The following is a 13,640-nucleotide window of genomic DNA, read 5'->3' on the forward strand; positions in this document are numbered from 1 at the left end:
ATTGTTTGTATCTTGAAACTTCGAATGAAATCACCATTCTTTATGGAGAAGTAATATTTCATTACATATAGATGCCATGTTTTCTTTAACCAATCATCTGTTGATGGGAAAACAGGCTGCTTCCAGGATTTAGCTTTTATGAATTGTGTTGCTATAAGCAGGTATGTGTGTGTCACTGTAGTACAATGACTGTACACGTCCCTTTTCTGACCAAACTGCAAGATTTTCAAATGGTTTGTCTCTGCTTTTGCCCTTAATCTCACTCTAAATGTGCATAAAAGCAGCGAGCATTATCAATGTGCAGCCTGAGCATTGGACTGCCTTTAAATTTCCTCTGCCAAGTCAATGAGTCAGATGGCTGCACTCCTCAGCCTAATCTCTCTGTTCCTCTCAGACTGCCTTCTCTTTAAGGCTGTCCCTTCCTTGTCCTCAGTAGCCAGGGTTGGCAAACTCTGTTGCTGCTGTAGGTTTCCATCTCCAGTTCTGTACTTTTTTATTCCCTTATGTGATCATTCACTGATAATTGGATCTTTTGTAAATGAACACTGAAAATTATCCTAAATGAAATGTACCAGCTTCAAAGTCCATGCTTTCTAGTTACCATAACAGGTTTTCTCTTTAATTCTAGTATTCTCCCAATCTATTATGCTCTTAGGTCGAGTATTATATTTTTCCCTCACTTTCTTCATAATTCAGTGAATCAACAATATTAGTTTAGCCAATAGCACAGCTGACCTGCATTATGTCTGATAGAGAAATCATCCAAAAGTTTGAAATATCAGAACGGGAGTCTTTCTGCATTAATTTGTGAATTAATACCTTTTGAGGGGGAAGATCTCAGGTACTTAAAAGTACCATAACATCTTAAAATCTATAATGAAAGGGAAAACCCACTCATATTAGTTCTTAAAACTCACAAGTTATAATAATGTAAAACAAATTTGTCATTTTAGCTGATTTTCAATGTTTATACATGTTAATAAATTACAAATATGTGTACAAGTGCAACACCACCCCAAAGAAAGTGATGCAAAAATACTAATAATAAATCATATTATTGCATTTAATGTCATTATCTTGAAAATCAAAATCAAATTCTTTAACATATCAAACAAAAAGGCCAGTTCAGATTATAGAAAACACATGCTAACACCAGGAAGGGAAAGCCCCACCTCCAATTTGTCTAAGTTAGCTCAGGTGATGTGAAGTATATTTAAATTATTTCTTTCATAATTACGTACATTGAAGAAAAACGTGATAGCAGACTTCTTTTCCACCATCACATTTTACCCATTTACTTAGCTAGAAACAATAGCTTGAGAGGTACCAGTATATTCCATTGGTAATAATATCTTGACGGCAAACAATTGTCTAATATTTGGAGCATACTGAGGAAAATAATGCCTCATAAGCCTTTTCTGTTGCATTGAGTCTCAGTCACTAAAAGATCAAGGTACTCTGAGAGATGCCTTGTTTTCAGGATAGCCTGATGAATGCATTCAAATCAAGCAACATGTTCATATCCTAAAAAAAGTCTTAAATCCAGCAAATGTTGTGTGGATTGTGGTGCTCAGCTTTCTCCTCGTGGCACTGTGACATCTGAAGTACATTTGTTATGAAAGTTTCACTCTTGTTTCGTTTTGCTCCTTCTTCATTTTCCATTTCCTTCCTTTGTGGTCTGCTGCTCTCTTCTCTCTGCCTGCTGTTTTCTATTGCCTCAGAACTTCCTGAGTGCCAGGCTGCATCTTCTCTTCCCATGCATTATTTTCTTGCCAGGAATTCAAGTCACCTAAATTAAGAAGACTGATGAATAAAAGACGTATCATGTATAGCTGGTAATCTCCTGCAGCAACCTGTGCTACCACCTGGAATGCCAAAATCTGATGGTTTTAAGAACAGTAACAGTTTTCTAAGTGTCTGTGGTAGGAGTGCAGAGCACTCTGATGTGTGGCAGCATTTCCATTTCCTGCTTCAATCTGTACACCTGTGGGGCGGCTTTTTCCCAGGACTTCACTCTCACAGCTGCCTGCTTAGGAACTGACGAGCAATCTACGGTACTTGGCAGTGTAGTTTTGTCTCTGCTTAATTTCCTTCCTCTGCCGGATCTGTGTATTCATCTCTACAAATGAGAATAATGTGGCGAGGCAGGTACAAACTTTAAGTCACTGAAACAGTGGCCTTGATGGGAATGGAAGCCTCTAATCCCGTCCCCATCCCTATCCCCCTCCCCTTCCCATCCCCCTGCCTCCTCTTCACTGCCCTGCTGGCCTGCAGGCCCCTAATGGCTGAGGCCATGCCCACATGCGGTGCCAACTCACTGCCACCTCTTACTGGAGCTCCATCACACGTGTGCAGCCCCAGGCCACATATGCCCAGCCAGGGCACTCCTTCATTGTTGTTGAGCCTGCCATGCCCTATATTTTTCACATATATTTTCTTTTGGATTTTTTTTTTTTTTTTTGGTCTCTGTCTTAGTGCTAGTAGTGTTTTTCTATATCAGTAATTTATTGTGATTATTAAAATTATATGACCCATCTCCTCCAGTAACAGTTGCTCAGGTAGCATACAGTGTCTGTGGTATTTTTCAAGTGCAGGTCCCTTTCTGAGGTGGGTCATGGCCTGGTACATATGTGCCTTCCCCAGGACGGGTAGCCTGGCTCTCACCCAGTGAGGAAACGTGTGTGGAAGATTGAAATTCTGAGGAGCTCTGTGGGGCCTGCAGCACACAGCACTTCTCTTCCTCTACTTTGCACCCTAGCTCTAAGGCAGCTTCCACATCCAGGAGTTCAACTTAAAGCCTTGGAAGAGGGGCTGAAGTCCATTCAGTGGTTAGAGTGCCCAGCATCCATGAATCCTGGGGTTCATGCAAAAGCTTGTTGAGTTTATTTATGCCAAAACTTGCAAATGTTTGAAACAGGCATAAAATCACAGGGGGAGAGCCTGTGGGAACCTCCGCCCTGACCTGGGGACCCAGGCCGGTTCCCCACTGGACCTGGGTACCAGTCCAGATCAGAGACTGTGGCAGCACCGGCTGGGAGCTCCACCCAGCCTGAGGAGACACTCTTCCTGGCCTGAGGAACAGGCCATAGTTCCCTGCTGGGTCCAGTGAGTGGGCCCATCGAAGGGTACCTCATCCCAGGCTGGTGGATCTCTCTCCGACACCTGGAAGAACACTTGAAGCTCCCAAATACAGGAAAATGACAAAATGAAAGTCCAAAATGCAATCTCAAGCATCCAGCCCATCCCAAGAAAGCCTAGGAGCCATGTACATAGAAGAAAACACATGCCACATAACTGAAATACCTGAAATAATGGTAACTGAAATAAAGAAGCAAGTATGGGAAGCCTTAAAGAAATTCAAACTAGAAATATTCTCTCAGATGAAAGAAGAATTGATAAAAGAAATGAAGCAGATGCTAAACATAGCTAAAGAAGAGGCAGTTTAAAAATTAGAGGAACTAAACAAAAAGATAGAATCCCTGGATGAACAATATAAGAAACAAACAGAATACATAAAACAGATGCAAAGAGATATACAGGAAATCAAAAACTCCATTGAAAGTTGTAAAAACCACCTCAATGAATGTGAAGACAGAATCTCAGACCTCGAAGACAAGATTGCAACAAGTGAACAGGAAAGAAAAGATCTTTTAAAAATAACAAGAAATCAGGAAATAACAATTCAACACCTACAGGATGACGCAAAGAGAAACAACATAAGATTGATAGGGATAAATGAAAAAGAAGGGGACAATGTAAAGGATGTCAAGAGGATATTTAGAGAAGTAATAGCTGAAAATTTCCCAAACATGAGATTGGAAACTGATATCAAGATCAATGAAGCATATAGATCTCCAAATAGTCACAACCAAAATAAATCTACACCCAGACATATAATAATGACCATCTCAGAACTTGAACAAAAGAATAGAATATTAAAGGCTGTCAGAGAAAAAAGACAGATTACCTATAAAGGAAAACCTATCAGAATTACGGCAGACTTCTCAGCACAAACAATAAAGTCAAGAAGAACATGGAGTGATGTATTTCAGATCCTAAAGGAAAATGATTTCCAACCTAGGCTGATGTACCCTGAAAAACTGTCCTTCAAATTTGATGGAGAAATAAGATACTTCCTTGACAAAGATCAGCTGAAAAACTTCATGATCACTAAGCCAACCCTGCAAAGAATACTGAAAGACAGCCTAGGACTTCCGGGAGAACATGGCGGACAGATAACAGCATCTACGGAGGCTCTCTGAAAGACTAGGCTCAGAAGTAAGGAATGGTGCAGAGTAAGGAGACATAGCCGGTGGAGATATGCTCTGCTGACCCAGGAACGAACTGGGCTGAGAGAAACCAACTTGGAATGCAGTCCTGGTGCTAGAACAGGAACAGATAAAGCCTCAGTGTGGAAGCTGGAGCCCGCACCATTGGAAGCCGCGATTTGGGTTTCCTGCTGCTCGGTGGCTGCGTCTACATCGGCTCAGCAGGGAGAGAGATGCGCAGAAGTTCTGAGAACGGGAATTGGTGAACGGAGTCGAAAACAGGACGGGCGGGAGTGTGCACTGACTTGTGGTGAGGTGAGTGAGAGAAACTGACACTCTACCACAGTTTGACTCCAGCAGAGGACATTCTGGGACTGGGCAGACTTGCGGGGAGCAGGGCGCTGTGGCGACTTCAGCCACATATCCCCCTCTCAAGTGGGATTGGTGAGCAGTGCCTAGCCTATGGTGACACTGCTGGCGGACCCAGTAGGCTAGCCCAACCCAGATCCCAGAGCCTGAGGGCGGCCTGGAGGGGCGGGCCGCGCATAGGCTGCCTGGTCTGGAACTTCCTGGTGTGCTGTGGTGGGCGGGAACACCTAGCCGGCGCAATTCGAACAGGCTGTGGCTGACAGGGAGGAAAGCTGGGCCTCCTATGTAAGCTTGCATATATAAGGAACAAAGAATATGGGAAGAGGCAGCAACAAGAAAGGCTCCTTGGCCCCTAATCCTGAGAAACAGGTAATAGCGGACACCGCACCAATAGACATAAAGCGCCATCTAGAGAGCCTCATAGATCAGTTCAGGAATGAAGTTATTAATGACCTGAAGCTAGAAGTAAGCAGAATAGTTAGAGAAATGCTAAGCACCACCCAAGAAAAAATGGATGGTGGAATGGAAGAACAGAAAAAGAGGGGAGAATTGTTTGATGGAGAAAATAGAGAAAGCATAGAATACGTGAAGCAGGATCAAAGGGACTACCAGGAAACTAAAAAGTCTATCGAAAACTGGCATAACAGCTTGAAAGAAACTAAGGACACACTATCTGAACAGGAGGGCAGACTTGTAATATGGGAGAATGAAATGAAAAACTTCTTAAAAATAACAAAGAAACAAACAGCAATAATACAAAGACAAGAAGATGATAAGAGGATCCATAACTTAAGAATTAAGAACATAAAAGAAGAAGTAGGGACACAAACAAATGAACTACAAAAGCTACTCACAGAAATAATCCAAGAGAATTTTCCTAATTTAGCAAAAGGTAAAGATACTCAGATGTCTGAGGCATACAGGACCCCAGCCACCTACAACCCAAACAGAGCAACACCCAGGCATATAATAAAAAAATTCCAGAAATTCAATACAAGAACAGAATATTAAAAGCTACCAGAGACAAGAAACAGACCACTTACAAGGGAAAACCCATCAGAATTACAGCAGATTTCTCTGCACAAACCATCAAATCACGAAGAGCGTGGGGGGAAATAATTCAAGCTTGGAAAGATAATAATCTCCAGCCAAGATTGAGATATCCTGCACAACTGTCCCTGGAAATTGATGGAAAAACAAGGTGCTTCCAGGATAAAGAGGAACTGGGGGAATTTGCAACCACCAATTCAACTCTACAGAGAGTATTGCAGGATATTCTAAAAAAAGAAAAATACAAAGAATCCAGAAATAGTGGTGGGGAGGCCACAATGAATGGAGCAGAGAACAAAATGAAGAAGACAAACTGACAACTAATGACAGAAAAAGAGCTCAACAGAAATGAGGAAGAGAAGATTGGATGATAGGAACAGCTATTTTGGAGAAAATGACGTCTTAATAGGTAATACTGATTTAGTATCATCTTGTTTTGAAGTCTCATCAAGCTTTTGTTCTTCTGTCTCCATTGGTCTAAACAGGTTGTATCTTATTGGATTTTATTATGTACGATAATATAAGCAAAAACTTTTAAAGACAAGGAGATTATACAGAAACCATTGTTCATTTTCTGTTAGTTGATTCTAAATATCCTGTAATGCTGTCATTCTCTTAAATGGTTTTACATTGTCTTGATATATTTAATGCTACAGTATACAAAGTTGTACTCAAAGATTTCAAGGAAAGAGACAATATGGTAACTACTTTTATGTCAGGATTATCTTGTGGTGAAACACTATTCTGCTTAAATGGTTATGTTTTGATTTGCGCTGTTTTGCTGTTATGCCCTCTTTTATCTCAATCTCCACTCCATTATTTACTTTTTTATTTTTATCCTTTTAATTAAGGGAAAAATAAATAAAAATAGCAGGGTATATTATAGTAACCCACTTTGACTTTCCATTATCTTGATTTAAAGCCCTGTATTACTCTCACCATCTTGTTTTTGACTGATGTCCCTCTATTCTGTTTTGCTGGATAGTACCAGGTTTAAAAGTTTAGGCAACAGCTGTGAAGATAGTGAGATTCATCATGGCGCCCATTCTCGATGACTTTTATCTACTTTTGAAGACCTACAATGTCTCCAATGTTTTGGTTTTGTCGGTTTTGTTCTTTACTGTTTTGTTCAATTTTATTATAACTGATGATATAGGCAATTCTATTAGAGATAGCGGGAGGCATTATGGTAACCATTGTTGATCACCTTGTATTATGTTTTTACATTATCTATTATGTCCACCCTTTTGATTTGACCGACTTTGCTCTGTTATGTTACATTTGGTTTTACTCTCTTCCAAAAAAGTAATAAGAACCGTGGGAGCAATAAAACCCAAAATGTGTAATAGTCATTGTACAAGAGAGAGGAAAAGAAAATGCTCTAAATGATATAACTGCATGTATATTTAAGTGTATAAGATAGTGATATCACTGAGTTTTATTGGATCATTGAACAGAACTGTTTGCAGTATCATTGTTGGAATGTCCACTTTACAAGCTTTAATTTTGTGACTTGAACAATTATCTCTAAGATGACAATCTGTAATCCATTAACTAGTGATTTCCTACTGTTTATTTTTTTCTGTATATCTGTATAACTTGTACCCTTTCTCTGCTTTTTTTTTTCTCCTTAAATAAAAAATTTTTTTAAAAAGATAAAAAAAAAAAAGAAAGACAGCCTAGATATATTTAGGAAAAAACCACTAAACAAAGCAGACAGTTGAATAGAGCAGAAAGATAAACCTGCAACAGCAGAAAGATAATATGTCAACAATAAACCAAGTTATAACAGTTCTTACTATTAATGTAAATGGTCTCAGTACACCAATTAAAAGAAACAGACTGGCAGAATGGATCAAGAAACAAATCCAACCATATGTTGTCTACAAGAAACCCACCCAACTCAAAAGGATACTCACAGACTCAAAGTCAAAGGATGGAAAACAACACTCCATGCAACAGGAACACCCCCCCCCAAAAAAAAGTGGGGGTAGCTATTCTGTTTGCAGACAAAGTCAACTTCAAGCCAATAATGATTAGAAAGGAGAAAGAAGGTCACTACATACTGGTTAGGAGAAAACTCCAAGAGGAAGAGATAACTATCTTAAATCTATATGCACCAAACTCAGAGCACCCAGTTATATAAAACAACTATTAACAGAAATGAAAACTCAAATTATCAGTAATACAATTATAACAGGAGACCTTAATATGCCATTAACACCAAGGGACAGATCAACCAGACAGAATATGAGCAAAGAAATAACAGAACTGAATTGCACCTGTGAACAAATGGACTTAATAGACATATACAGAGTATTCCACCCAAGAACAACAGAATACACATTCTTCTCAGCAGTATGGGTCATTCTCTAAAATAGACCATATATTAACTCACAGAACATATTTAAATAAATGCAAAAGTGTTGAAATTATCCCTTGCATGCTGTCAGACCATAGCGCCATGAAATTAGTGATTAATGATAAAAGATACTGCAAAAATCCGACAAACACATGGAAACTGAATAACACACTCCTGAGTAATCAGTGGGTCACATAGGAAATTAAAAAAAGAAATTAAGCAATACCTACAAACAAATGAAAATAGAGATACAACTTACCAGAATCTATGGGATGCAATGAAAGGAGTCCTCAGAGGAAAATTTATTGCACTGAGCTCCCACATCAGGAAAACAGAATGAATACAAATAAACAACATGCTGATACATATCAAACATCTAGAAAAAGAAGAGCAAGTCAAGCACAAAGCCAAAAGAAGAGAGGAAATTATAAAAATCAGAGCAGAAATCAACGCAATAGAGACTAAGAAAACAATCCAAAGAATCAACGAATAAAGAGTTGGTTCTTTCAAAGAATAAATAAAATCGATAAGCCCCTAGCCAACCTTATTTAAAAAAGGGAAGAAAGAGCTCAAATTCATGCAATAAGAAATGAAAAAGGTGAAATCACTACAGACCCAATAGAAATAAAGAAGATCATCAACACCTATTTTGAAAACCTCTACTCTCAAAGGTTTGATAACACAGAAGAAATAGACAGATTCTTAGAAACATATGAAGTACCAAAGCTAGATCAAGAGGATGTAAAACTGCTGAATAACCCAATCTCTATCAATGAAATTGAATATGAAATTAATTCCTTACCTACAAAGTAGCGCTCAGGCCCAGATGGATTCACTGCAGAATTCTACAAGAAATACAAAGAAGACCTAATGTTGACACTCCTCAAACTATTCAATGAAATTGAAAGGAAAGCAATCCTTCCTAAGTCATTCCTGGAAGTAAATATTACTCTAGTACCAAAACCAGAAAAAGACCCAACCTTAAAAGAGAACTACATACCAATTTCCCTAATGAACACAGATGCAAAAATCCTCAATAAAATATTGGCAAATAGGATGCAGCAAATCATCAAGAAGATTACACACCATGACCAAGTGGGATTCATCCCAGGCATGCAGGGATGGTTCAACATACGTAAATCAATAAATGTAATCCACCATATCAATAAAGACAATAGTAAGAATCACATGATCATTTCCATAGATGCAGAAAGCCTTCAATAAGGTCCAACATTCATTCATGATAAGAACTTTACAGAAAATTGGAATAGGTGGTCTTTACCTCAATATAATAAAGGCTGTCTATGACAAACCAACAGCCAGTATCATACTAAATGGCCAAAAATTGAAAGCCTTTACTTTAAAATCAGGCACAAGACAAGGATGTCCTTACCACCTCTCCTATTTAATATAGTACTGGAAGTACTAGCCAGAGCAATTAGACAAGAGAGAAAAATAAAAGGGTAAAAGATAGGAAAAGAAGAAGTTAAATTGTCATTTTTTGCAGATGACATGATACTCTACATAGAAGACCCCCTAAAGTTCATTGAAAGACTCTTAGATATAATAAATAAATTCAGTAATGTAGCTGGGTACAAAATCAATACTCAGAAATCAATAGCATTCTTATATACTAATAACAAAATCACAGATAGAGAAATAAGAGAAGCCACACTCTTTACACTAGCAAACCAAAAATGAAATATTTAGGAATTACTCTTTTGAAAGAAGTGAAAGACCTATACAGGGAAAATTATAATACACTGAAGGAAGAAATTGAAGATGAGCTCAGAAAATGGAGACATCCCATGTTCATGGATAGGAAGAATAAACATTGTGAAAATGGCCATTCTCCCAAAACTGTCATACAGATTCAATACAATCCCAATAAAAATACCATCAACATACCTTATAGATCTAGAGAAATCACTCCTAAGGTTCATCTGGAACCAGAAGAGACCTAGAATAGCAAAGGCAATTCTAAGCAACAAAGGCAAGGCAGGAGGCATCACAATCCCTGACTTGAAGTTATACTACAAAGCAACAGTAGTAGAATCAACATGGTCCTGGAATCAAAACAGAGCAGAGGATCAATGGAATAGATCAGAAGATACAACCACAACTACAAACACACTCAACCACCTTATCTTCGATAAAGGAGCCAAGCAGTTTCACTGTAAAAACGACAGTCTTTTTAATAAATGGTGTTGGAAAAACTGGCTCTACATTTGCCGAAAACTAAAATTCTACCCAAGCCTATCACCATGTACTAAATTAAAATCTAAATGGATCAAAGATCTGAATATTAAAACAGAAACACTAAATCTATTGGAAGATAAATTAGGTAGAACCCCTGAAGACATAGGGGCTGGTAGAGAATTCATGAACAGGACTCAAACCGCACGGGAAATGCTTCCCAGAATCAATAACTGGGACCACCTCTTACTAAAAAGTTTCTGTAAGTCAAAAAAAATCTCCAGCATAGTGAAAGGAAAACCAACAAATTGGGAAAAGATCTTAGTGAACTCCCCCTCAGACCAAGGACTCTTGTCTAAAACATATAAAGAATTTAAAAAAATCAGACCCCCAAAATTCAAAGACCCAATCCAAAAATGGGCATCTGAGATGATACATGCCTATCAGAGGAAGAAATACAAATGGCAAATAAATACATGAAAAAATGTTCATCGTCATTGGTTATTAGGGAAATGCAAATTAAAACCACACTGAGATTCCATCTCACTCCTGAAAGGATGGCCAGGATCAAGAAAACCGAGAACAACAAGTGCTGGAGAGGCTGTGGGGGAAAAAGGAACTCTCATACACTGTTGGTGGGAGTGTAGACTGGTCCAACCTTTGTGGAGGTCAGTCTGGAGATTTCTCAAAAAGCTGGGATTGGAAGTCCCATTTATTACAGCTATTCCACTTCTAGGCATATTCCCAGAAGAACTGAAAGCATCATACCAAAGTGATAGATGCACACCTATGTTTATAGCAGCACAATTTGTAATTGCCAGATCTTGGAAACAACCCAAATGTCCATCAACTGAGGAATGGATAAAAAAGCTGTGGTACTTCTATAGAATGGAGTACTACTCAGCTATAAAGAAGGATCACATTGAGGTATTTATCAATAAATGGGCACAGCTTGAAACCATACTCATAAGTGCACTAAATCAAACTCGCATCTGTGAACACTGAATAGTTTCCCTAGTGTAGGAAATGATTCAAATATATAAAAGTATGTGATAACCATGATTCCCCATTATGTGGCCTTGAAGCCTTATAAAATTTTCACTCATTAATTAGAGTGACTATTCTGGGCTGTTTGATATTATGGCCTGTGATGCAATGAACAGCTACTTTGAAGAAAATAAGACATAATAATAGCTAGTGCTGATTTAATACCATCTTGTCTTAAAGCTGCACCAAACTATGGCTCTTATGTCTCCATTGATTTTATCATGTTGTAATTTGCTGGATTTTATCGTATGTGGTAGTATAAACAAAAATTGTTATAGGCAAAGAGATAATATAGAAACCATTGATCATTTTTCCTGTTAGCTGGTTCTAAATACTCTATAATGTTTTCATCCACTTGAATGGTGTTACACAGTCTTGATATGTTTGACTTGTATCCTTACACTGTTTTGTTTTGTTCTGCTTTTTTTTCTCTTTTTCCTTTTAAATAAAATATTTTTTAAAAAAATCACAGGGGGAGGTGTCTGTCATCCCAGAGAGCATACTCCTTTCTTGGGCTTGCAGGAGCGGTGACCTACGCACTTTATCACCCAACACCCACAGTTCAAAGGGAGAGAGGGTTACCTTGGTTCTGGTCAGGTGCTCCAGGGCACAGAGCTGCTCATCCCATGACTGCTGGGGAGTGGGGAGTAAAAGGGGGAGCAGGGGATGGGAATGTATTCCCCAGGTCACACGCCCACCAATCAGGCCCACTGCCTACTAGCAAGTCACTCACACCAGCCCCATTACCCAGTCACTTTCTGAAAGCCCCACCTCTGAACACCTGAGCCATTTGTGGACATCCTGATTCTAAGCCATAATGAGGTTTGGGGAGGCAATGGCTTATGGGTGGCTGGAGGAGCACTCATGACCCCCGCTCCACAGCCCTGGCACCTGAGCAATGGTGAGGGACCTTAATTAAAACCATGAGGGACCAAGAGAAAAGACTCGGTAGATCAATGGTCTTTTCAAAACTGTCCTTTCTGTTCTACCTTTCACCCCATTTATAACCACTGCAAGACTGCCTCCAGTTTCTCCAGGATTCTCTTACTAACTGATTACTTTTCAAGTCCAAATTCCGTCCTTCTTACACCCAGTACAGGAACCTGGCTGTGTTTGTCAGATTTCCATTACTTTGTCAAATTATTCAAGCTAGTCTACATATTAAAAGAAAGCCCTTGAGCCTCAGGCTCCTTTGCTGTCTATCACTGCAGCCTTTCCACAAGAGCTTCTGTGAGCCCCAGGCTTCTTCATGCCCACTATGGAAGCACAAGCTGCTCCTCCACAGGGTGAGTTCACCCGGTATTTTGACTTGTTTTTCTGGAAGAACACATGCCTGTTTAGTATTGTAATCCCAAATACTGAGTAGTTATCCAAATATCGTAGTCCCTTTTCCAGTTTTTCTCACAATCTAAAAAGTTGTATTTATAATCTCATTGAAATGTTATTGGAATCCCAGCAAGTTAATTACGATCTACCATCTCCAATTCAACCCACTGTAAGAGTAAAGACCCCAAGACACACTTCAAGTGAAGTGCAGCCAAGAGGTCCTAAATCGAATCCTTGTGAGGATGTGAGGATAAAGGCCCTGATTCTAGGCCCTCCCAGAATTTACTGTCTTTGAAGAAGGGGGGTGGCTCAGGGATGAGTGACAGTGAGGATGGCAGGGGAATTACCTGAGTAACTTGAGCTGGCCAGTCAGGTAGGGAGAAAAGAATCTCTGCAAAATGCAGCCATAAGGATATGCAGAAGGATCAATTTGCATAATTCAATTAAGGTAGCAACTGAATTATTGTAGGAGGCTGTTGTTTTGGTTTCTGATATGTAAACTTTTGTGCCCTGGGGAGTCATAGCCTCTTTACCTTGAGACTCATACCCAGTTGACATTCCTGGAACTGAGGGATATTATCTCCACCTGGTCGTATCTTTTACAGAAAGCACTATGGGAGGAAACAGGAAAACATCTGACAGCTTTACATATAATTACATATCAATACCTTGGTTAACCTTATTTGCAATGCTTAGAGCCAGTTGAAGAGAGAAAGAAATACTATAGCCAGCTCTCTACATATCAGTATAAGGAAATCAGTCTCCATATAATCAAAGTTGCAGGAACTGTTTTGCATTCAAGGGGAGTCACTGGAATTGTCTCCCACACTTTAGGGCCTGAGTAGAGACTCAATTTGTGGGATTCAACTGCCCAAGGTGAGCAACAAAGCTCTCACATGGCCCTTGTGGTCCCCTGAGTGTCTCTGCCCAGGGAAGGAAGGAGGACACTGGTTCATACCAGCCAGCTCAGTGCCCAGCAGGGCATGAGGCATAGTAATGATGTGTGAGAAACAAGAGCCAGA

General features: G+C 39.4%; 1 pseudogene; it reads right to left on the bottom strand.

Annotated features, from left to right (window-relative positions):
- Nucleotides 1–1,417: 1,417 nt before the first annotated feature.
- LOC111754116 (receptor-binding cancer antigen expressed on SiSo cells-like) lies at nucleotides 1,418–13,610 on the bottom strand (annotated as a pseudogene).
- Nucleotides 13,611–13,640: the final 30 nt, after the last annotated feature.

The sequence above is a fragment of the Cavia porcellus genome, unplaced genomic scaffold (assembly GCF_034190915.1).
Source record: "Cavia porcellus strain 051 isolate PalLab524CR breed Dunkin Hartley unplaced genomic scaffold, mCavPor4.1 scaffold_12, whole genome shotgun sequence".
In the NCBI taxonomy this organism is placed as follows: Eukaryota; Metazoa; Chordata; class Mammalia; order Rodentia; family Caviidae; genus Cavia; species Cavia porcellus.